Source organism: Macaca thibetana, chromosome 10 (genome assembly GCF_024542745.1).
Source record: "Macaca thibetana thibetana isolate TM-01 chromosome 10, ASM2454274v1, whole genome shotgun sequence".
NCBI classification, from domain to species: domain Eukaryota; kingdom Metazoa; phylum Chordata; class Mammalia; order Primates; family Cercopithecidae; genus Macaca; species Macaca thibetana.
Window position 1 is genome coordinate 70,704,173 of NC_065587.1, and position 17,667 is coordinate 70,721,839.

Below are 17,667 nucleotides of genomic sequence, written 5' to 3' on the forward strand. Positions count from 1 at the left end.
CATTCCCCCCCCCCCCCAGATCCTGGGAATGGCATGGGAACTGCTGTGTGGGAGACTGCAAGGGGAAGGAGACCCTGGAGCTAAGCCATAGTGTGGTCCTCTTGGGAGACAGCTCACCACCTGTTTAAGCTAGGACTGTGCAGAAAGGGAGATTCCAAACAGCAGTCTCTCACTGGTCTGGCTTTTGTGAACTAGCCTCCTAACTGTAACTACCTTTGCTCCTTTGCTAGATAATCAGACCCAAACCTAAAATCCCCAGCCCGACCTCCCACCATCTCTAGGTCCAGAGGACCAGGAATAAGCAAATAAAACCAAGAGATAGAATTCCAGTGCCCCCTCTGGATATTACCTGTGCTCTGCTTTGTCCCTGGGCAGCTTCTGGCTGAGCAGGTCGGGGGTGGCAGGTGGCCGGTCCAAGGCTCAGGGGCCTCCCTGACTCCGGCTTGGGAGGAGGTGCTAAATAGGCAGCTGTGAACACCACCAAAGCCCCTTCGAATGGCAGTTCTGGTGCCTCTTCCCCTCTTTTATGGACGAGAGCCTCCCCTGTCGCTCAGCCCTTGCTGAGCACAGGCTGCTGGGAGCCAATGGGGAAGTGGCTGAGAGCAGTCAGAGCACAGACCCCCAGGCCCTTCAACTCGAACTCCCTGGGCCCGACACAATAGGCTTCTCTTCGTGACAGGGATGTGGAGGAGGAAGGCAGCCGTGTTGGGGAGGGGGGGCGGATTCTGGGTGTAGTGCTGTTTGTCACTTGAAATCCGGCCACTTCAGTATTTGATGCGTTTCTAGGAGAGTGTCATAGAAAAAGGAGACAGGGAAGGACAGAGACAGAAGAGTTAGAGAAAGAGAGAGAGAGAGAGAGAGAGAGTCAGAAAAACAGAGAGAATCAGAAATGGAGAAAGAGGCAATGTCGGACCTAGGGAGTGTTACAAAGGAGGGGAGAAAGAAAGAAAAACAGAGACAGAGAGTGGCAGAGATAGGGAGATGGGTAGAAACACAAGGAGAGAGGGACAGAGCAAGAGAAAAGGAAACCAACCGGGAAGACAGTCAGACTCAAAACACACTGATCCACAGACAGACAGACGCGGAGACAGACAGAGGCTGAGAGAGTCTTCTGATCATGGAAGACAGTGGGGAGATGGCAGCCGAGTCAGCAGGCACGTGCGTGGCCCGGTGTTGTGTGCTGTGGCAACTCTGTGTTGGCTGGTGCACGCGTGTGCTGGAATCTTTTTGTGTGTACATTTGCCTGCAAACAGCATTCAGCTCTGGTACATGCCTGAGCTAGTGCCAGGCACACTAGCCCTGGCAGAAGCACAGCTCTTCCCCGACAGCCAGGAGCTGTAGTTTAGTTTTCTTTGGCGGCAACACAAAATGAATAGCAGGAAAAACCCCTCAAAATATGGGCTGCAATGTGCCTCAGCACACACTCTGGGTGAGAGACGGACCCACCTAGATATACCCTTGGCCTGGACCAGTAGCAGCTTGAAGGTAGCACTCCTCACTGCTACTAAGATCTTCCAGAACATAGGGGTCTCTGAGTTTGGAAGAGAACATGCTTCTCTTCTCAGTCAATAGCAGACAGTTTGTGGTGGGAGGCACAACTATTTCAGAAGTCTGGCAGGGCCGCCCATCTTGTGGGCACCTGGCTGTACCAGGCAGTTAGCTAGAGTCGTCAGATTCAATCCTCATGACCTAGTCAGTTGGTTAATATTATCCCCATCTTACAGATGAGAAAACAGAGGTTTGAGAGCTGAGAAACTTGCCTAAAGACACACAGCAAGTCATCTAGCTAGAATCCAGTCAGGTTGACATGTCCTCCAAGTTTCTGCCCCATCCCTTGCCTCTCCCCAGGTTTGAATCTGCCCACACTGAGGGCTGGGGCCAGTTTCCTTCTCTGGGACTCAGCCTCTCCATATACAGGCTGTGCTTAATGACATTTAAGATGTGAATTTGACTCAGGTCTGCCACTCACTATCAGGGAGACCTTAGACAAGCTGACAACTTCAACCTCTAATTGCTCATCTGTACAATGGGGACAACAGTATCATGGGGCTCTTGGGCTCTTGAGCTCTTGTGAGGGTGAAAGGAGGATGTGTCAATAGCACTTAAAGCAGCTGGTACGGAGCGAGTGTTCTGCTCCCATCATTCCTAATAAACCACATCACTCCAGCTCTGATGCAGCAGGTTCTCCGGGGCATCCTCCTCTCCCTGCACCTGGCTCATTAAACTCTCACATAAGGGGGAAGGTAGAAGGGGCTGTTTGCTGAGCACTTACTATGCCTCAGACATTTCCACGTTCCATCACATCCTCACAACAAGAAAACCTGTGGTGTAGATCTCACAATGCGTCCTCAGATGGAGAAGGCAGCAGAAGTTCAGAGAGCCCCAGTCACCCAGGGAGGGAGGAGGAACAGAGACCCATCCCTCAGGTCACTGCAGCCCCGCCACACTCCCCTCTGGACCCACAGCCTCACTTTCCTTCTCCTCCCTGTCTCCTCTTCCCGAGGCAGCACAAGGGGTCTGACTGGCAGGTGCAAGCGACTCCTGGTGCCCTAAGGGCAAGCCCCTGCCCAGTGTGTGATAGCCAGTGCACAGGGTCCACAAGCACTTGACCACATCTCAGGCTGGCTTCTTGCATGGTGCCAGAGGACACGGGTGGAGTCTATTTGTTGCCACCCAGGAATCTGGGAGCCCAAAGTGAACGTCTTCTTCATCCCCAAGGCCAAAGCCTCACTCCAGCTGCTCTCTATCCTCATTTTTCATTTCCTCCTTCTCCTAATCTCTGTCTCTATAAACTCTTGGCAATAACCTTCGAATACACGGAGACTCTTAGAGAGGGAGTACAATGGCTCCCATGGCTGGCAGTCAGCAGGCACTGGAAGAGCAGAGGAGCAGAGGCCTCTCCTGACTGTTATTCACCAGAGGGAAGTCGGGGCGGTGAGAGTAGAGACACTCGTGGATAATCCTCATTAAGCCATTGATGTTTAATATCCTTCACCCCCTGAGTCTACTGTCGCCTCAAGAGCAAATAGTTCCTGCATTTGCTTTTCCTTTCCTTCCGCAACTTCCTTTACACACACACACGTAGGAGGAGGCCAGGAGCAGCCTTCCTCCTCAGTCTTGGAGAACCTTGCCATAAAGCTCACCCTCTCCTGGGCTCAGTGATGCACCAGTCATGGTGCCGGCCCTGTGGGCAGCAGCCTGGGGGGTGGGTACCATGGCTCAGCCAGACTCACTTGGGCTTAGATCCCGACGCCACTGCTTCCTCACTGTGTGACAAGTGATGGATACTTCACCTCTCTGAGTGCCTGAGTCATCTTCTGAAGACAGGATGATGCTGCTACCTTTTATACAGACGTCAGGGCTCATTCCAAAACTCTAGCATGCTCCCTTCCCTGCACATCCTCCGTGCACAACCAGTCTCTACTGCAGATCTCGAGGTGGGCAAAAGGCAAAGAATAAAGAAAAGGAAATACTTAAAACAACCAGTCCTCAAATCATTCCATTAGGTAGGATTCAGGAAGCACAGGGTGGAAGATGGAAAAGTTACGAAACAAAGCCAGCATTTCTGAAGGGCTGTCTGCTACCAGGCCCCATTGTAAACACTTGACACGGATCAACACCTGATTCTCCCCACCATTCTGCCATTAGATGCAATTCCTGCCCCCACCTTACAGAGAAGGAAACAGAGGCTGGGAGAAGTTAAGTCACTCGCACAAAGCCATGTAACTAGAAAGTGGCAGAGCACAGCCTGATCCCAGGCAATCCGACTCCAGGCTTGTACCCCAGCCATGAGCTGCACCGCGTCTGGGTGCTCTGCTCCCTGCTCTGCTTCATGCACGGAGCTCTGTGTGCGTTCTCTAGTCCCCTGTCAGCCTGGAAAGGTGGCGGCAGGCAACATGAATCACTCAGGAGGACTTCAGTGGAATTAAGTTCCGGTCCTCTGGTCAGCATCAAGTCTCCCAAATCACTTTTCATGCTACAATGTGTCCAGCGTGAATGTCCACACCGGGGCTGGGTGGGCGAGCGCGTGAGAGACGCCCACTGCCCAAGCCATCTTGTTTGTGCCTCGCTGCTGCAAGAGGGAGTCAGGAGCTGTGCTCATTCTCTCTCTCTCTCTCTCTCTCTCTCTCTCTCTCTCTCTCTCTCTCTCTCTCTTTCTCTTTCTTCTCCCCCCCCTTATTCTTTTATATTGAAACATCCCAATGTACCATTCTTTGTGCTAAGTCCTTAGGGCTTAACATACCACACACAACTTTGCCCTCTTTGTCCTCACCATCCAGGTTGAAGAGCAGATATAGGAACAGCCACTCACAGCAGTATGGCAAGTAGGGGCTAGGAGGCCTGGAAAACTGTGGGAACAGAAGAGGGGCTCCCAAGCCAGTCTGCTGAGGAGTTGGGGGAAGGCTTCCTGGAGAAAGTGAGCATGAAACTGAGGACTGAGGCACAGGTGGGAGTTTTCCAGGCAGAGGGCAAGAAAGGGCATCTTGGGCAGGGGGAACAGCTCAGGCAAAGGCCTAGAAGCAAGAAGAGTTGAGTGGGATGGTGGGGTAGTCACTCTTGACTCCCCTCTTTCTCTTGCCCTGACACCTCCTCAGCACATCTTCACTGCCTCTGGCTCTATTGCCTGGGCCCCCAGTCGCTATCACTTCTCTCCTAGATGGCTGGCTCCTGCCTCTGCCCTTACCCATCCTAGTATTCGCTCCTCAGCAGCCAGAGAGATTCTTTTAAATGCAACTCAGGCCAGGTGATGTGGCTCATACTACTGTAATCCCAGCACTTTGGGAGGCCGAGGCAGGTGGATCACCTGAGGTTGGGAGTTCAAGACCAGCTTGGCCAACATGGTGAAATCCTGTCTCTACTAAAAATACAAAAATTAGCCAGGGATGGTGGTAGGTGCCTGTGATCCCAGCTACTTGGGAGGCTGAGGCAGGAGAATTGCTTGCACCTGGGAGGCAGAGGTTGCAGTTGAGCGGAGATCATGCCATTGCACTCCAGCCTGAGTGAAAGGAGTGAAACCTTGTCTCAAAAAAAAAAAAAAAAAAAGCAACTCAGATTGTACTTCACCCCTGCTTAAAACAATCCAGTGGTTTTCATCTGACTTGGAAGAAGGTCCACATGCCTCACTTGGAGGGTCTGCTCTCTGCTGACCTCCTGTCCTCCCCACTTCCTGTAGTTGCCCTGGCCTCCCTGCTGCTCCTCAAACACACCAAGCACATTCCTGCTTCGGGGACTTTGCGCTTGCTGTGTCTTCTCTGAGGAACACACTTTTCCCCATATTCCTTCCATCACTGCATCTGGTTTTGGGCTTAAACGTCACTTCCCGAAACAGGTCTCTTCTGCAAAATCTATGTTCCGTCCCTCTCCATCCCTCATCTACCTCTGTCAGTCTCCACAGCAATTATCCCTCCCTGATGCAATATATGTATTGGTTTATCTGATTATTGCCTGTTTCCACTGGTGGAGAGTAAACTCTAGGGAGGTAGGCCTTTTGTCTTGCCTGGCACATTGTGGGTGCTCAGTACACATTCGTTGAGTTAGTGACTAAGAGAACAACAAGTGGTTCAGTGTGGCTGGAGCACAGAGTGAAAGATGGGAAATGGAGAAGTCACACAGGACCCAAGGGCCAGGTCAACATAGCACTTTATCTGAAGCGCATTTGGAGGCTGGAAAAGGTTGGCAATGGCTCTCCATGTGGACAGAGAACTCAGAGATCTGGAGGGAAGTTACTCAATCATTTAATCTGGCTCATGAGCATTTCTTGTTGCTCTGGTGCTGGTGATTCAGATTCAAATCCAACATGATTCCTACGCTCAACAAGCTCACAGTCCAGTAAGGGATATCTGTTGTCATAAAACGCCACGGAGTGGGTGCAAAAGCAAAGCAATGCAAGATACAAGGCAGCAGTGATGTACTCTGTCTGGGGATCCCTGAGTAGGTAAACTCTGAGGTGGGTTTTGAAGGATTAATAGGAGTTTGCCAAACAAAGATGGGTCTCCTAATGCATCTCAAAGAGCCAATGTCAAAGAAATGGAGACACTGAAAACTTCATGTGTTATGACTGGAATGTAAAATGGTGCAGTGCTATGGAAAAAAAATTTTGATGGTTCCTCAAAATGTTAACCATAGAATTACCATATGACCCAGCAGTTTCATTCCTACATATATACCCAAAATAATTGAAAATAAGGACTCAAACAGATACCTGTACACCAAAGTTTATAGCATCATTATCATCATCATCATCACCATTAATTTAGAGACAGTGTTTCACTCTATCACCCAGGTTGGAGTGTAGTAATGTGATCACAGTTCCCTGTAAGCCAGCTTATTTATTTATTTATTTATTTATTTATTTATTTATTTATTTTAGGGACAGGATCTCATTATGTTGCCCAGGCTGGTCTCAAACTCCTGGCCTCAAGTGATCCTCCCACTTCAGTCTCCCAAAGTGCTAGGATTGCAAGTGTGATCACCATGCCCCGCCTATACCAGCATTATTCACAATCAGCAAAAGTTAAAAACAATCTGAGTGTTCATCAACAGAAGAATAGATAAACGACATGTGGCAGATGCACATACAACAAATAATTATTTAGTTATAAAAAGGAATAAAGTTCGGATCATGCTACAGCTTGGGCAAACCTTGAAAACATTACGCTAAGCGAAATAAACCAGACGCAAAAGGACAAATACTGTACGATTCCACCTCTATGAGGTACCTAGAACAGGAAAATTCAGAGAGAAAGAGTAACATTTATCAAGAGCTAGGTGGAGGGGAAGAGGGGAGTTATTGCTTAAATGGCCCGGAGTTTCTGCTTGGGGTGATGAAAACGTTCTGGTAGTAGACAGTGGTAATGGTTGCAACAGCATTATGAATCCACCAAACTACCCACTCCCAGTGGGCAAAATTTCACCTTCTTTCCTATTTTGCCTCAGCTGGCAGCACAACTTCCACACTCTAAGCTAATAGACATTGTCCGTCTACTTGGTTCCCATCGCTCTGCTAGTTTGTCTCTATGTATTATTATCTCATTTAATCCTCATAGCAAATCAACAAGGTAGGTGCTATTTTTGCCTTCATCTGCCAGAGGAAGAAACTGAACTTAGAGAGGTGGCCAGTTGCCTGAGGTCATACAGCTCATAAATGGAATAGACCCCAAGTTCCTCTGACTGCAAAGACCATGCTTTGCACTACTACCTCACAGAGGCAAGCTGAAACCCAAAAGCAGCAAATGCATACATGCTATTATCCACTGAGAGTCACCCTGCACCAGGCAGAACACTAAGAACAGGGATACATGATCTTTAGTAACCTCTCAGTAGCCCAGTTAGGCAGGCACTGTAAGTTCTACTTTGCAGATGAAGAAACTGAGACACTGAGAGGTGAAATGACTTCCCAAGTAGCACAGCAGGACAGGGACAGAGTCAGGACTCACATCAAGGTCTGTATAGCTCCAAAGTCTGTGCCCCTTTCTGCTTTGTCACATCCACCCATGATGCTCCTCTGTCCTTCCTAGCCTTCTGGGACCAAGACCTGAACAAGAATTTGACCAGCACATGGTAAGGAGGGACACCTGTTTACTGAGCACCTACTATGTTCTAGGTCCGGACTACAGGCTTAACATTTATGATCACGTGTCTGGAACATGCACCTGACCTCTGCTGCCAGTCGAACAAGAGGTCAGTGGCAGGACTGGATGCCTGGTCTAGACTTCACTGGGTAATACTGTGAAACGCTTTTAGCCCCCTGCAAAAAAAAAAAAAAAAAAAAAAAGAGAGAGAGAGAAAAACCTTACATCTCAAATCTAAAAATCTAAAAATCACTAAAATCTAATCACAGCCTCCACACATCAAGTCTCTGCTGGTGCCAGACACATCTCCTAAACTATCTCATTTAACCCTCACAACAACTCTAGGAGGTAAATATCATTAGCTCCACTTTGTAGATGAGGAAACCGAGCTGAGGGCTCAGTCACTTGTCTGAGATTACACAGAATGTGTTATAGCTGGGATATAAACCCCAGTCTGTCTGCCTCAAAAGCCAGGGCTCTTTTCCCTCATCAAGCTACCTCTCAAACACCACCAGCTCCTAATTCCTCAGCAGCAGCCTGGGCATCAGCAAGAGAATAGACCTGCCCAGAGATCCTGGGTATTTGATCTGAAATAAGACCCCTCGGCCGGGCGCGGTGGCTCAAGCCCGTAATCCCAGCACTTTGGGAGGCCGAGACGGGTGGATCACGAGGTCAGGAGATCGAGACCATCCTGGCTAACACGGTGAAACCCCGTCTCTACTAAAAAATACAAAAAAAACTAGCCGGGCGAGGTGGCGGGCGCCTGTAGTCCCAGCTACTCAGGAGGCTGAGGCGGGAGAATGGCGTAAACCCAGGAGGCGGAGCTTGCAGTGAGCTGAGATCGCACCACTGCACTCCAGTCTGGGCGACAGAGCAAGACTCCGTCAAAAAAAAAAAAAAAAAAAAAAAAAAAAAAAAAAAAAAGACCCCTCATCTAAGACCTGCTCCTCATGATCCCATGAGCCCCATAATGTACCTCACTCCGAATAATAGCTCTGTATGCCAGGTAAGTTTCTTTTTGCCAAAGCGGGAGTTAAATTGCTTTTTTCTCAGTCATAAATCTTACAGTTTCTCCTAAATCCTATTGAGCTGACAAATTGTATGGCCTTTTCTTTTTTTGTTGTTTTTTTTTTTTTTTTTGGCACAATCTCAGCTCACTGCAAACTCCGCCTCCCGGGTTCACGCCATTCTCCTGCCTCAGCCTCCCTAGTAGCTGGGACTATGGGCGCCTGCCACCATGCCTGGCTAATTTTTTTTTTTTTTTCATTTTTTTAGTAGAGACAGGGCTTCACCACGCTAGCCAGGATGGTCTCGATCTCCTGACCTCGTGATCCGCCCGCCTTGGCCTCCCAAAGTGCTGGGATTACAGGCATGAGCCACCGCGCCCGGCCAAATTGTGGCCTTTTCTGTATTAATTCCACAAAACACCTGGAGTATGTATTATAGGCCAGGTTTTCTGCTAAACACTCAGCTGCATGACTGAGATGACCCAGTTCCTATCCTCTGGGGATCACAAGCTGGCAGGGATGATAGCAAGTAAACAGTACTTCCAGTAATTTCAGCACCACCTGGACAGGGCTGAGATACAGGTATGGATATACAGAAGTACCCAGGCTAGTCTGTTCAATATGGGAAGTCATCCTGGCGCTGGAGACCAAGGCTGGGTTTTGAAGTCTGAGTAGAAGTGCTCCATGGTGATCAGAAATGGTTCTGTGCAGCCGAAAGAAATCATCCAGGCTTTTTAAAGCAAAAGTTGATTTAACATAGGGGATAAGGAACTCTAAAAGGTGCTAGGGGAGGGAAGGTGCTGGAGGAGTCAACAGGGCCTCCGTAAATGACTCCCAGAATGCTACCTGACCAACAAGGCATGCAATCAGACAGTCAGGCAAACGGGAGACCACCCCTGCAAATAGTGAGTTCAAGAACTTACTGTCACCCTTGAGTCCAGGGATCTGGAAGCTGGGGCTGGGGAGCCACCATGACATCATCACAACTGCCTCTCAACACCCATGGGGGTGGCCAGACTCTGAGATGCTGCTGCAAACCCCCCCATGCTGCCGTGATGGCTCTTGCTGGAGGAAAGAGCCACAGCAGCAGAGAGATGGCCTCTGTTTCAATTCCAGAGTCAAATCTCATACAGCCTAGATAATTGACAGAATATAATCAACATCGAGAACTTTAGCTGCAAGGGAGGCTGGGGAAAATAGTTTTCAACTCCTATCTCTGCAATACAGGAAAGTGCACCAAGGAGAAGAGGGGGCGTGGATGGGAATGGGGGCTGAGGCCCAAGCAGGTGCATCCCCCACAACTGGGAAGGAAAGGAGTGAGTGCCCTAGGCCAGGTGGCACAGATCTTGAATTTCCTCTTCTGTCTCCCCACAGAGGCCCTTTTTCAGGTCAACAATCCCCAGGTGGTATAGGGACCACCCACAAAGACCCCACCCCTGTGGCCCTGTCAGAGCAGGAGACAATGAATCCAGATTCTCACTTCTGTGGCGAGGAAATGGAGGTGCAGAGGGAAGACTATTGTCTTAAGGCCACACAACTCCATGGGCAAGCGGGGCCTAGAACCTTGTTCTCCCTTTGTGTTGTGCCTGCTCTGCCATCCTCTTCTTCACGTTCCGGGGCTGGAGTCCGGCTGGAGCTGAGGTAGTGGCTGGTGTAGGTGAAGAATTGCAGTCTGGAGAGGGGAAAAAACTCAGCCTCTGGTGTCAATTATGCCTGAGTTCTCCTCCGGGCTCCACTCCTGCTAACTGTGTGACCCTGGGCAAGTTACTCAACCTCTCTGAGCTCCAGTTGCCTCCTTGGTGAAATGGACATAGAGAAAAGCACAGAGTTGTCATGAGAATGGCAGATGCTAAATATAATGAAGCATACAGTAGGTATTCTTGAAATGGGAGCTGATGTGACTGGTTCCACAATACTACTATTAATTATAAACTGCTATTATTATTAACAGTAACTGATCCTCCCCGAATTGAAGATGAAAACTTTTTAAAGGTTTTATATGTGGTGTAACCTCACCGCTTTTTATTCTCCTACCTCATTAGCGGCATCAAAAGACCCGCACTGTAACTACTTCCATTATTCTAGCCCACCTGCATTTGCCAATTTCTAACTAAACATCTAGGATTCCTCCCCTCATAGAGATCCTCACCCAGAGACCCACAAGTACCCACAGACCAATATACACAGATTCACACCAAACAAACATACATACACCTGGTTTTGAACAGACACACACAAGCATGGCCAAATACACAGACCCTCACTAGTACTCAGATTCACACACAAACTTACAGAAGCACAACCTCACCCAAATACACACAGACAAACACACACAGAGAGAAACAAGAGCAGCACTCATGCAAATACATCCTTCAACACGCACACTCCACACCCTCCCAGTTTTGTGACACACTCAGGAATATTAAAAGTTGTGGGGAATGGAAGTAGCTGGTAGCCTTGCTTCTGAGTTCTCTTTAAATAAATGGTCAGTGACAACTCAGGACTCCTTGGAGCCCTCGCTGAAGGACCTTTATCAGCCTAAAGCTGAGCCTTCAGCCTGGGTCCCATCTCAGATAAGATCATTAATTTTCCATTGCAGCTTTCTCTCTCTCTCTCTCTCTCTCTCTCTCTGAGTCATCTTTACAAGCCCCTGAAACAATGGCATTTAAGGAGGGAGCTTTCTCAACACCCCAAATCCATACAGAAAGGTTCAGCTTCCTTGGTAAAGCATTTACATGTTGGGTAGGGTGCATGGAGTGACATGGTTTTCACATTTGAGAAAGGTGAGTGGGAGGGAATATCAGACAACCGCACAGTGCAGATCATCATTTAAATACAGTCCCCATGGGGCTCGCTGGCAGCATTAAAATTGCTCCGTGCCTCTGTGGGGGTGTCACAGAACAGCCTCTCTCCTTTGTTCTGCTTTACCACAGAAAGAGGCAGTGTGGTGCAGTGGAAATACCCTAGGGCTGAATCCTAGGATTCAAGTCTGATCCATCATTTCTGGCCTATGTATAACTAACTAGGCAATTCACTTACCTCTCTGAGTAATGATGTTTTTATCAGTAGAATACAGTGATTAGGAGCAATGAAGGGCTCCAGAGCCAGACTGCCTGGCTCGGCCCTGGACTAGCTGTGTGATCTTTGGCAAGTTGCTTAATCTCTCTGGGCTTCAATTTTCTTATCAGTGAAATAGAGGAATAACTTCACTTTCCTCATAGGGTTGATGCAAGTATGAAATTAATATATGTAAATGCTTAGCACAGTGTCTACTGCATACTCAGTGATCAATAAATGATAGCAGGTGCATCAGCAACTGTCATTTTGTGTTTTTCATATTCCAGACACCCTGCTTTGTCCTCCTCAAGACCTACAGGATCTGGTCTTCGTGTCCCCTAATGTCTAATCTGCTCCACTCACACTGGCTCCCTTTCTGGTCCTTGGATATGCATATTGTTCCCATCTCAGGGTGTTTGCTCTTGTTGTTGCTTCTAGTTAGAAAGCTGCCTCCCTTAATATTTGCATGTCTTATTCTCTCAATTCATTCACATCTGTGCTCAAATGACACCTCCTCAAAGAGGTCTCCCATGATCACCTTATCTAAAAGACACCTTATCTATCATCATCTATCCTCTTGCTTGGAATTATTCTACACATTTGTGTACTTGTTTATTCTTTCTCTCATCCACTAGAATGTAAGTTTCAGGAAGCCAGAAATCTTGTCTTTCTTGTACTTGACTGTATAGCTGTAGCTCCTATAACAGTTCTAGGCCATGGGAAGCACTCAATAAATATTTATAGAATGCATGAAATAAATGTGGGTCAAAATGAAAACACTCAGTTTCAGCCTGTTAATCCCAGACCTATCTCTCTTGGGCTACTGTATACCACATATATGACTCTACCATATACATCTGAGTATCTGAGTCAGAACTTCCACAGCCCGTTCTGACTCAGAGCTGCCTACATTCTTGGGTGACAGACATGGATGAAAGCAGCTGGAGAAGGCATCGATGACTGCTGCCTTTTCCTTGCCCAGGAAGAATCTGGAGAAAGAATCCACCATTTTTTCGGAACACTTTAAAATAGGACTTTATGGGGCTATGGACTCCCAGTACCCTCTCCCTCCCGCCATTGTAGAGATGTTCATCCTGCATCACCTATCTGCCCAGTGTTTCCAGTTAGCAAGAAATGCCAAGTGGGGACATCTGGAAAAAGAAATATCAGCTTTGGATTCCAAGAGCGGCAGAATGAAGATGTCACTAATAGTCAGTGAAATGCTGGCTCATTCTTCCTCTCTTTATTCACTTCCCCTGGGCTCCATTTTCTGCCTCAGCACCTGCGCCGCCTCATGCTCGGGAGCAGGAATTTGGTTTTCAGCACCACGGACAGCGATCGGCTTGCAGCCGGGGAGTCGAGGAAGCCAGAACGTGGGACTTTGATGCAACCAAACAAATGTTTACTGAGCACATCCTGGGGGCAGGCATACTGAAGAATACAGAGATTTATGTGGTCTTGACCTTTAAATAACTTAATCTCTTCGAGTCATCAATATTCCTAAATTGATACAGCTAGGGCAAGGCCCCAAGCCTCCTGATATTTGGAAAGTGGAGAATCAAAGGGAAAATGTTGCCCTTCTCAAATGAATTTATGCTGTGTATTTGCATATGTTATCTAACACTCTCATTATACTGCCACCCTAAAAACAAACAACAAAGCAAAAAACAGGTACTGCAATGTTCTATTCACCATTATACCGCAAGTACCCAGCATGGTGCATGGCCCACAGTAGACACTCAATAGGTTTTTAATAAATGTGTGGATGAATGAATCCTCACAAAATCCTATTTTACCCATTTTAATTTTACCCCGATTAATTTTACCCCTATTTCCTAGATGAGAAAACTGAGTCTCTGAGAACTCCCTTCTCATGACAGCTATTAAGTGGCACAGCTCAGGTTTGAATCCAGGACCTCCGAATTTCATGCTGTGCTGTCAAGCAGAGCCACTTAACTATGCGCTGGGCACTCTCAGAGCCTAGAAAAGGCGCTAGCTTGGGAGAGGCTGATTCTAACAATAGCACTGACTCACTATTCAACCTTGAGGGAATCATGTTTTTCTTTCTGGCCTCAACTTCTCCATATGTAAAATGGAAAAGGAGATTGTGTGGCTAAGGGCTCCCCTCCCCACTCCACAAATGGCTTGTAAGGTGCTCCCTCGAAGGCTTGGATCTTGCATCTGTTGCAGCTGGACAACGCGACCAGCAGGGGGCGCTACAAAATGAATTTAAAACATCCTTCCCTTGCCTCCGCAGGGCGTCAAAGGAGAAGTGTATTGATATCCCAGCAGACCTCAAAATCCTTTTTCATCTTCCTGCTATAACCAGAATATGGGCGCAAGCAGTGCAGGCGCTCTTCTTTTTAGAGTGCAACAAATGAACTTCAACCCCTCTCGAGAAGTGAGTAAAGAGGCAGCCCTAGGACACAGAGACAGTGCAGTAAGGCTGCGGTGACTTATCGCCCAGGAACCCACTGATTGAGTAACTTTGGATAAAGCCTCGAGCAAAGATAACTGTTTAAATGGCTGCGGCAGCGGAAAAATCAGTTTGGCTGATTGATGTCCTGGGTTTCTTGTTAGTGGGTGGCTTCCAGCCATGGCTCTGCCTCAGCTCCCAGAATTACTCTAATAAGTGATTTGCTCATCCCTAACTCTTCCCAGGGGGTGGGGAGAGGGAGCTGAATCAGCCCTCTCACAACCCTGATTTGGACTTAATAGGGGACTAGTGGGCATTGGTGCACTGGGGGCAATGTAGGGAGAGAAGCAGATTTGCCAGGCTTGGCAAAAATATCTGGCTCCTGCCTGTGGGTGTGGAGGGGAAAATAAAGTCAGAAAAGAAGTGATTGCAGAGTGAATGTCTTTCAATTCTTTGAAAAGAATGTAAATCAAATGTGTCACGAAGGCTGTTTCTGTGACCAAATCCTAGTCATTGAAATCTAGATTGACCAAAGTGGGTCTCCAGATTGAAGGGCAGCAATGGGGGAGCTTGGGAGATGTTTGTCAGGGAGCCTTACTCAGTATAGGAGTCACCTGGGATCATCAGAAGGGAGCAGGCTCTGCAATTAACCAGACCTTGATTCAATCGTGGCTCTACCATTGACTGTCTGCAAGGCCTGAATCGAGTTGCTTCATCTTTCTGAAACTCAGCTTCCTCATTTGTAAGATGGGAGAATACTAATAATATATCAACTGTCTCAGCTCTCTATTCTTGCAGATTAAACCACATTAACACTTTGTGGAATAACAAAGCAATCACTCGATTGTGCTCACAGAGTCTCAGATCAGAAATTTAGACAGGACATAACAGGTATGGCTTGTGTCTACAGCATGATGTCTGGGGTCTCAGATGGAAAAACTCAAATGGCTGGGGGTTGGAATAACCTGAGGCTTTTTCACATAGTCCCAGGCAGGGTTGCCTCAAAGGCTGGGTTCAGCTGGAACAATGACTTACCTGTGGCCTCTCCAGCAGGATTCTAAAAGCTAGAGTTCCAGTGAACAGGCGGAAGTTGCATGACCTTTTATGATCTAGCTTTGCAAGTCACATAGTGTCACCTCCTTTGCACTCTGTTGGTCAAAACCATCACAAGCCCACTCAGATTAAGAGGAGGGGACATAGACCCTATCTCTAAGTGGGAGGAGTGTCAATTTAAAGCCAAGTTTGAAAACTACCACACCTGCCATGCATGGGTATTACAAAAATTAAATGCCAAGTACTTGACAGCAGCTACTACTCCTGTTCCCTCAGAGGATCAAACAGTTCTTGGTGAGAGCTTTTCATAATTCTTAGATAAAATCTATACATCCTTACCTGGCCTACAAGGCCTGGCATGCTCTGGGCCTGATTTCTTCCCTAGCTTCTTTCGGCCCATCTCATCTCTCAAATGCTTTGCCATGTGCCTTCCTTCAGCAACTAAAAGGCATCATGCTCCTTCCCAACTGCCAAGTCCCTTTGCTCTGCTGCTCCCTCTGCCTGGAACACTCCTTGCTCATTTCATGGCCTGGCAAAAATTATGTATACCTAGGCCACTGCTTCAGGGAAATCCTTTCCAATTCTCCAGACCTATATCAGGACCCCCTTTATATGCTGTTAGAGAACCCAGTACTTTTACATCATAGCACTAATCACAATCACTATATAATTATTTATCTAACAGCCCTCCCTTGCCCCATGCTCTACGTGACCACCATCATGTTAACTAATAGACAGGGGCCCCTGTCTGTCTTGTGTTCTCAGCACCTAGCACAGAGAATAGCACAGAGTAGGTGCTCATTAAATATTTGCTGAATAAAGAGTGAATGGATGATTAGGCCACCAAAGCTTTGTGTTTGGGCTGGAATCACATTTACTAAGAGTAATTAGCTCAAATTAATCAGAGACCTGGTTGGCTTTGATGTCACCATAGGGCTTACTGGTATTCCAGGGAGAAGATTTTGGTATTGAAATGAGACCTCCTGGGGTACACTTTTGAGGGTTGGTCTTCTGGCGAGGCCGCAATAGCTCCCATCTCAGTTGTTACACTCAGTACTCCCTGGGACAGCAGAGAATGTAGAGGATGTCTATCTGAACTCTGTAAGGTGCAGCAAGAATTTTGGTGTACTAATTCATCTGAGCCCAGCTTCTTTTCATCCAAGTGGTGCCAACAACACCAAAAACATTAAATAAATAATTAAACCATAGAATTGTACACACTTAACACACTCTGTGTGCTAGGCACTGTGCCAGGCAGTAAAAATACTGTGAGAATGAGGGCAGACATATCCCCTGTTCTCCTGGGCCTCACAGTCAAATGGGGAGAAAGATTCAAAGCAGATAACTAGAGAATAGTAAAAGTTACATAACACAGGCATCCCAAGGACCTGTGAGAGGACAGGGATGGCAACCATCCTACCTAGGATGGTGGGGGAGAGGGGTTAGTTAAGGAAAGCTTTATTGAAAAGGTGATATCCAAACAAAGATCTTAAGAATGTATAGGCAGTATTAGAGAAGGTGACAAAAAGGAGCTCCAAGAATGGGAATAGTGAAAAGCACTAAAGGAGAAAAATAGCATGGCTTTGTCAAGGAAGTGCAAAAAGTGAGTGAGAAAGAGTGGCACAGGATGAGGCTACAGAGCAGGCAGAGGCCCTAGAATTAAGGACAAACTCTTGGCCATGTTAGGGAGCTTGTATTTTATCCTGAGAGCAATGGGAAGGCACTGAAGGATTTTGAGCATGGAGGTCACAGGCTTCAATGTGGAAAACAGGTTATACGGGAAGACACTGGAAGCAGGAAACCAGTTGGAAGGCTGATCATTGTCCACACAGGAGGTAATGGTGGCCTGTACCTGAGAGGCACGATGGAGTAAGAAGAAATTGGCAAGTTCCAGGGATGCCTGGGAAGAATAACAATGATTCGTTTTAAAATGAGGAATAGAGGAAACAGACGAGTCAAGGAGACCTCCAGAGTTCTGTCTTGAGCACCTGGATGAAAGAGGAGTCAGAGTCTCAAGAATAAAAACAGGTTTTGGCAGCGGAAGGTGATGCGCTCACCTTTTCATGTATCGGGCTGCAGGTGCCTGTGAACACCCATGTGGAAATGCTATGCTGGTCCTGGAATAGCCTGGTCCTGGAATTCCCTAAGGATTTGTCTTTATTTAGGGAGTGGCCGGAGTTATGAGGAGAGGGTTTCATTTTGGCCAAGAGTCTTCTTAAAACTCAAAACCTGACCGAATCTTCTGAGTTCTCAAATCCAATCAGCTTCCTCTGGGATCAGCTTAGGATGCAGACAATCTCCTGGCATGTGCCTGCCCTGTGGTATAAGAGAACACGGTGTAAAGAATCAGACACTAAGGGCTCTCATTAGAACTGGAAACTGAGTTCTCTCCCAGTAGATGTATTTAAGCACAGGCTTCAGAGAGCTGTTGTACAGGAGACTCAAGTACTGGATAAGGAATCAGAGCAGGTGACCTTTAAATACCCTTAGAGCCTTGACCTCTACTTATTGTAATTCTCTATCTGCCACCTAAAAAAAAAAACTAAAAAACTAAGTAGCTCAT

The 17,667-nt window shown here is 47.4% G+C and overlaps 1 protein-coding gene across 4 annotated transcripts in view; it reads right to left on the reverse strand.

Moving 5' to 3' along the window:
• Nucleotides 1-17,667, reverse strand: part of PDYN (prodynorphin) — a 73,464-nt gene that overhangs the window by 15,242 nt on the left and 40,555 nt on the right. For 2 of the 4 annotated variants that reach the window (XM_050745198.1, XM_050745197.1), the window contains exon 1: nucleotides 350-1,199. The exons of the other annotated variants lie outside the window; for them this stretch is intronic. The gene's annotated coding sequence lies outside the window, so the exon portion shown is untranslated. Of the gene's footprint in view, nucleotides 1-349; nucleotides 1,200-17,667 lie in introns of those variants that run through there. 4 annotated transcript variants of the gene reach the window in all.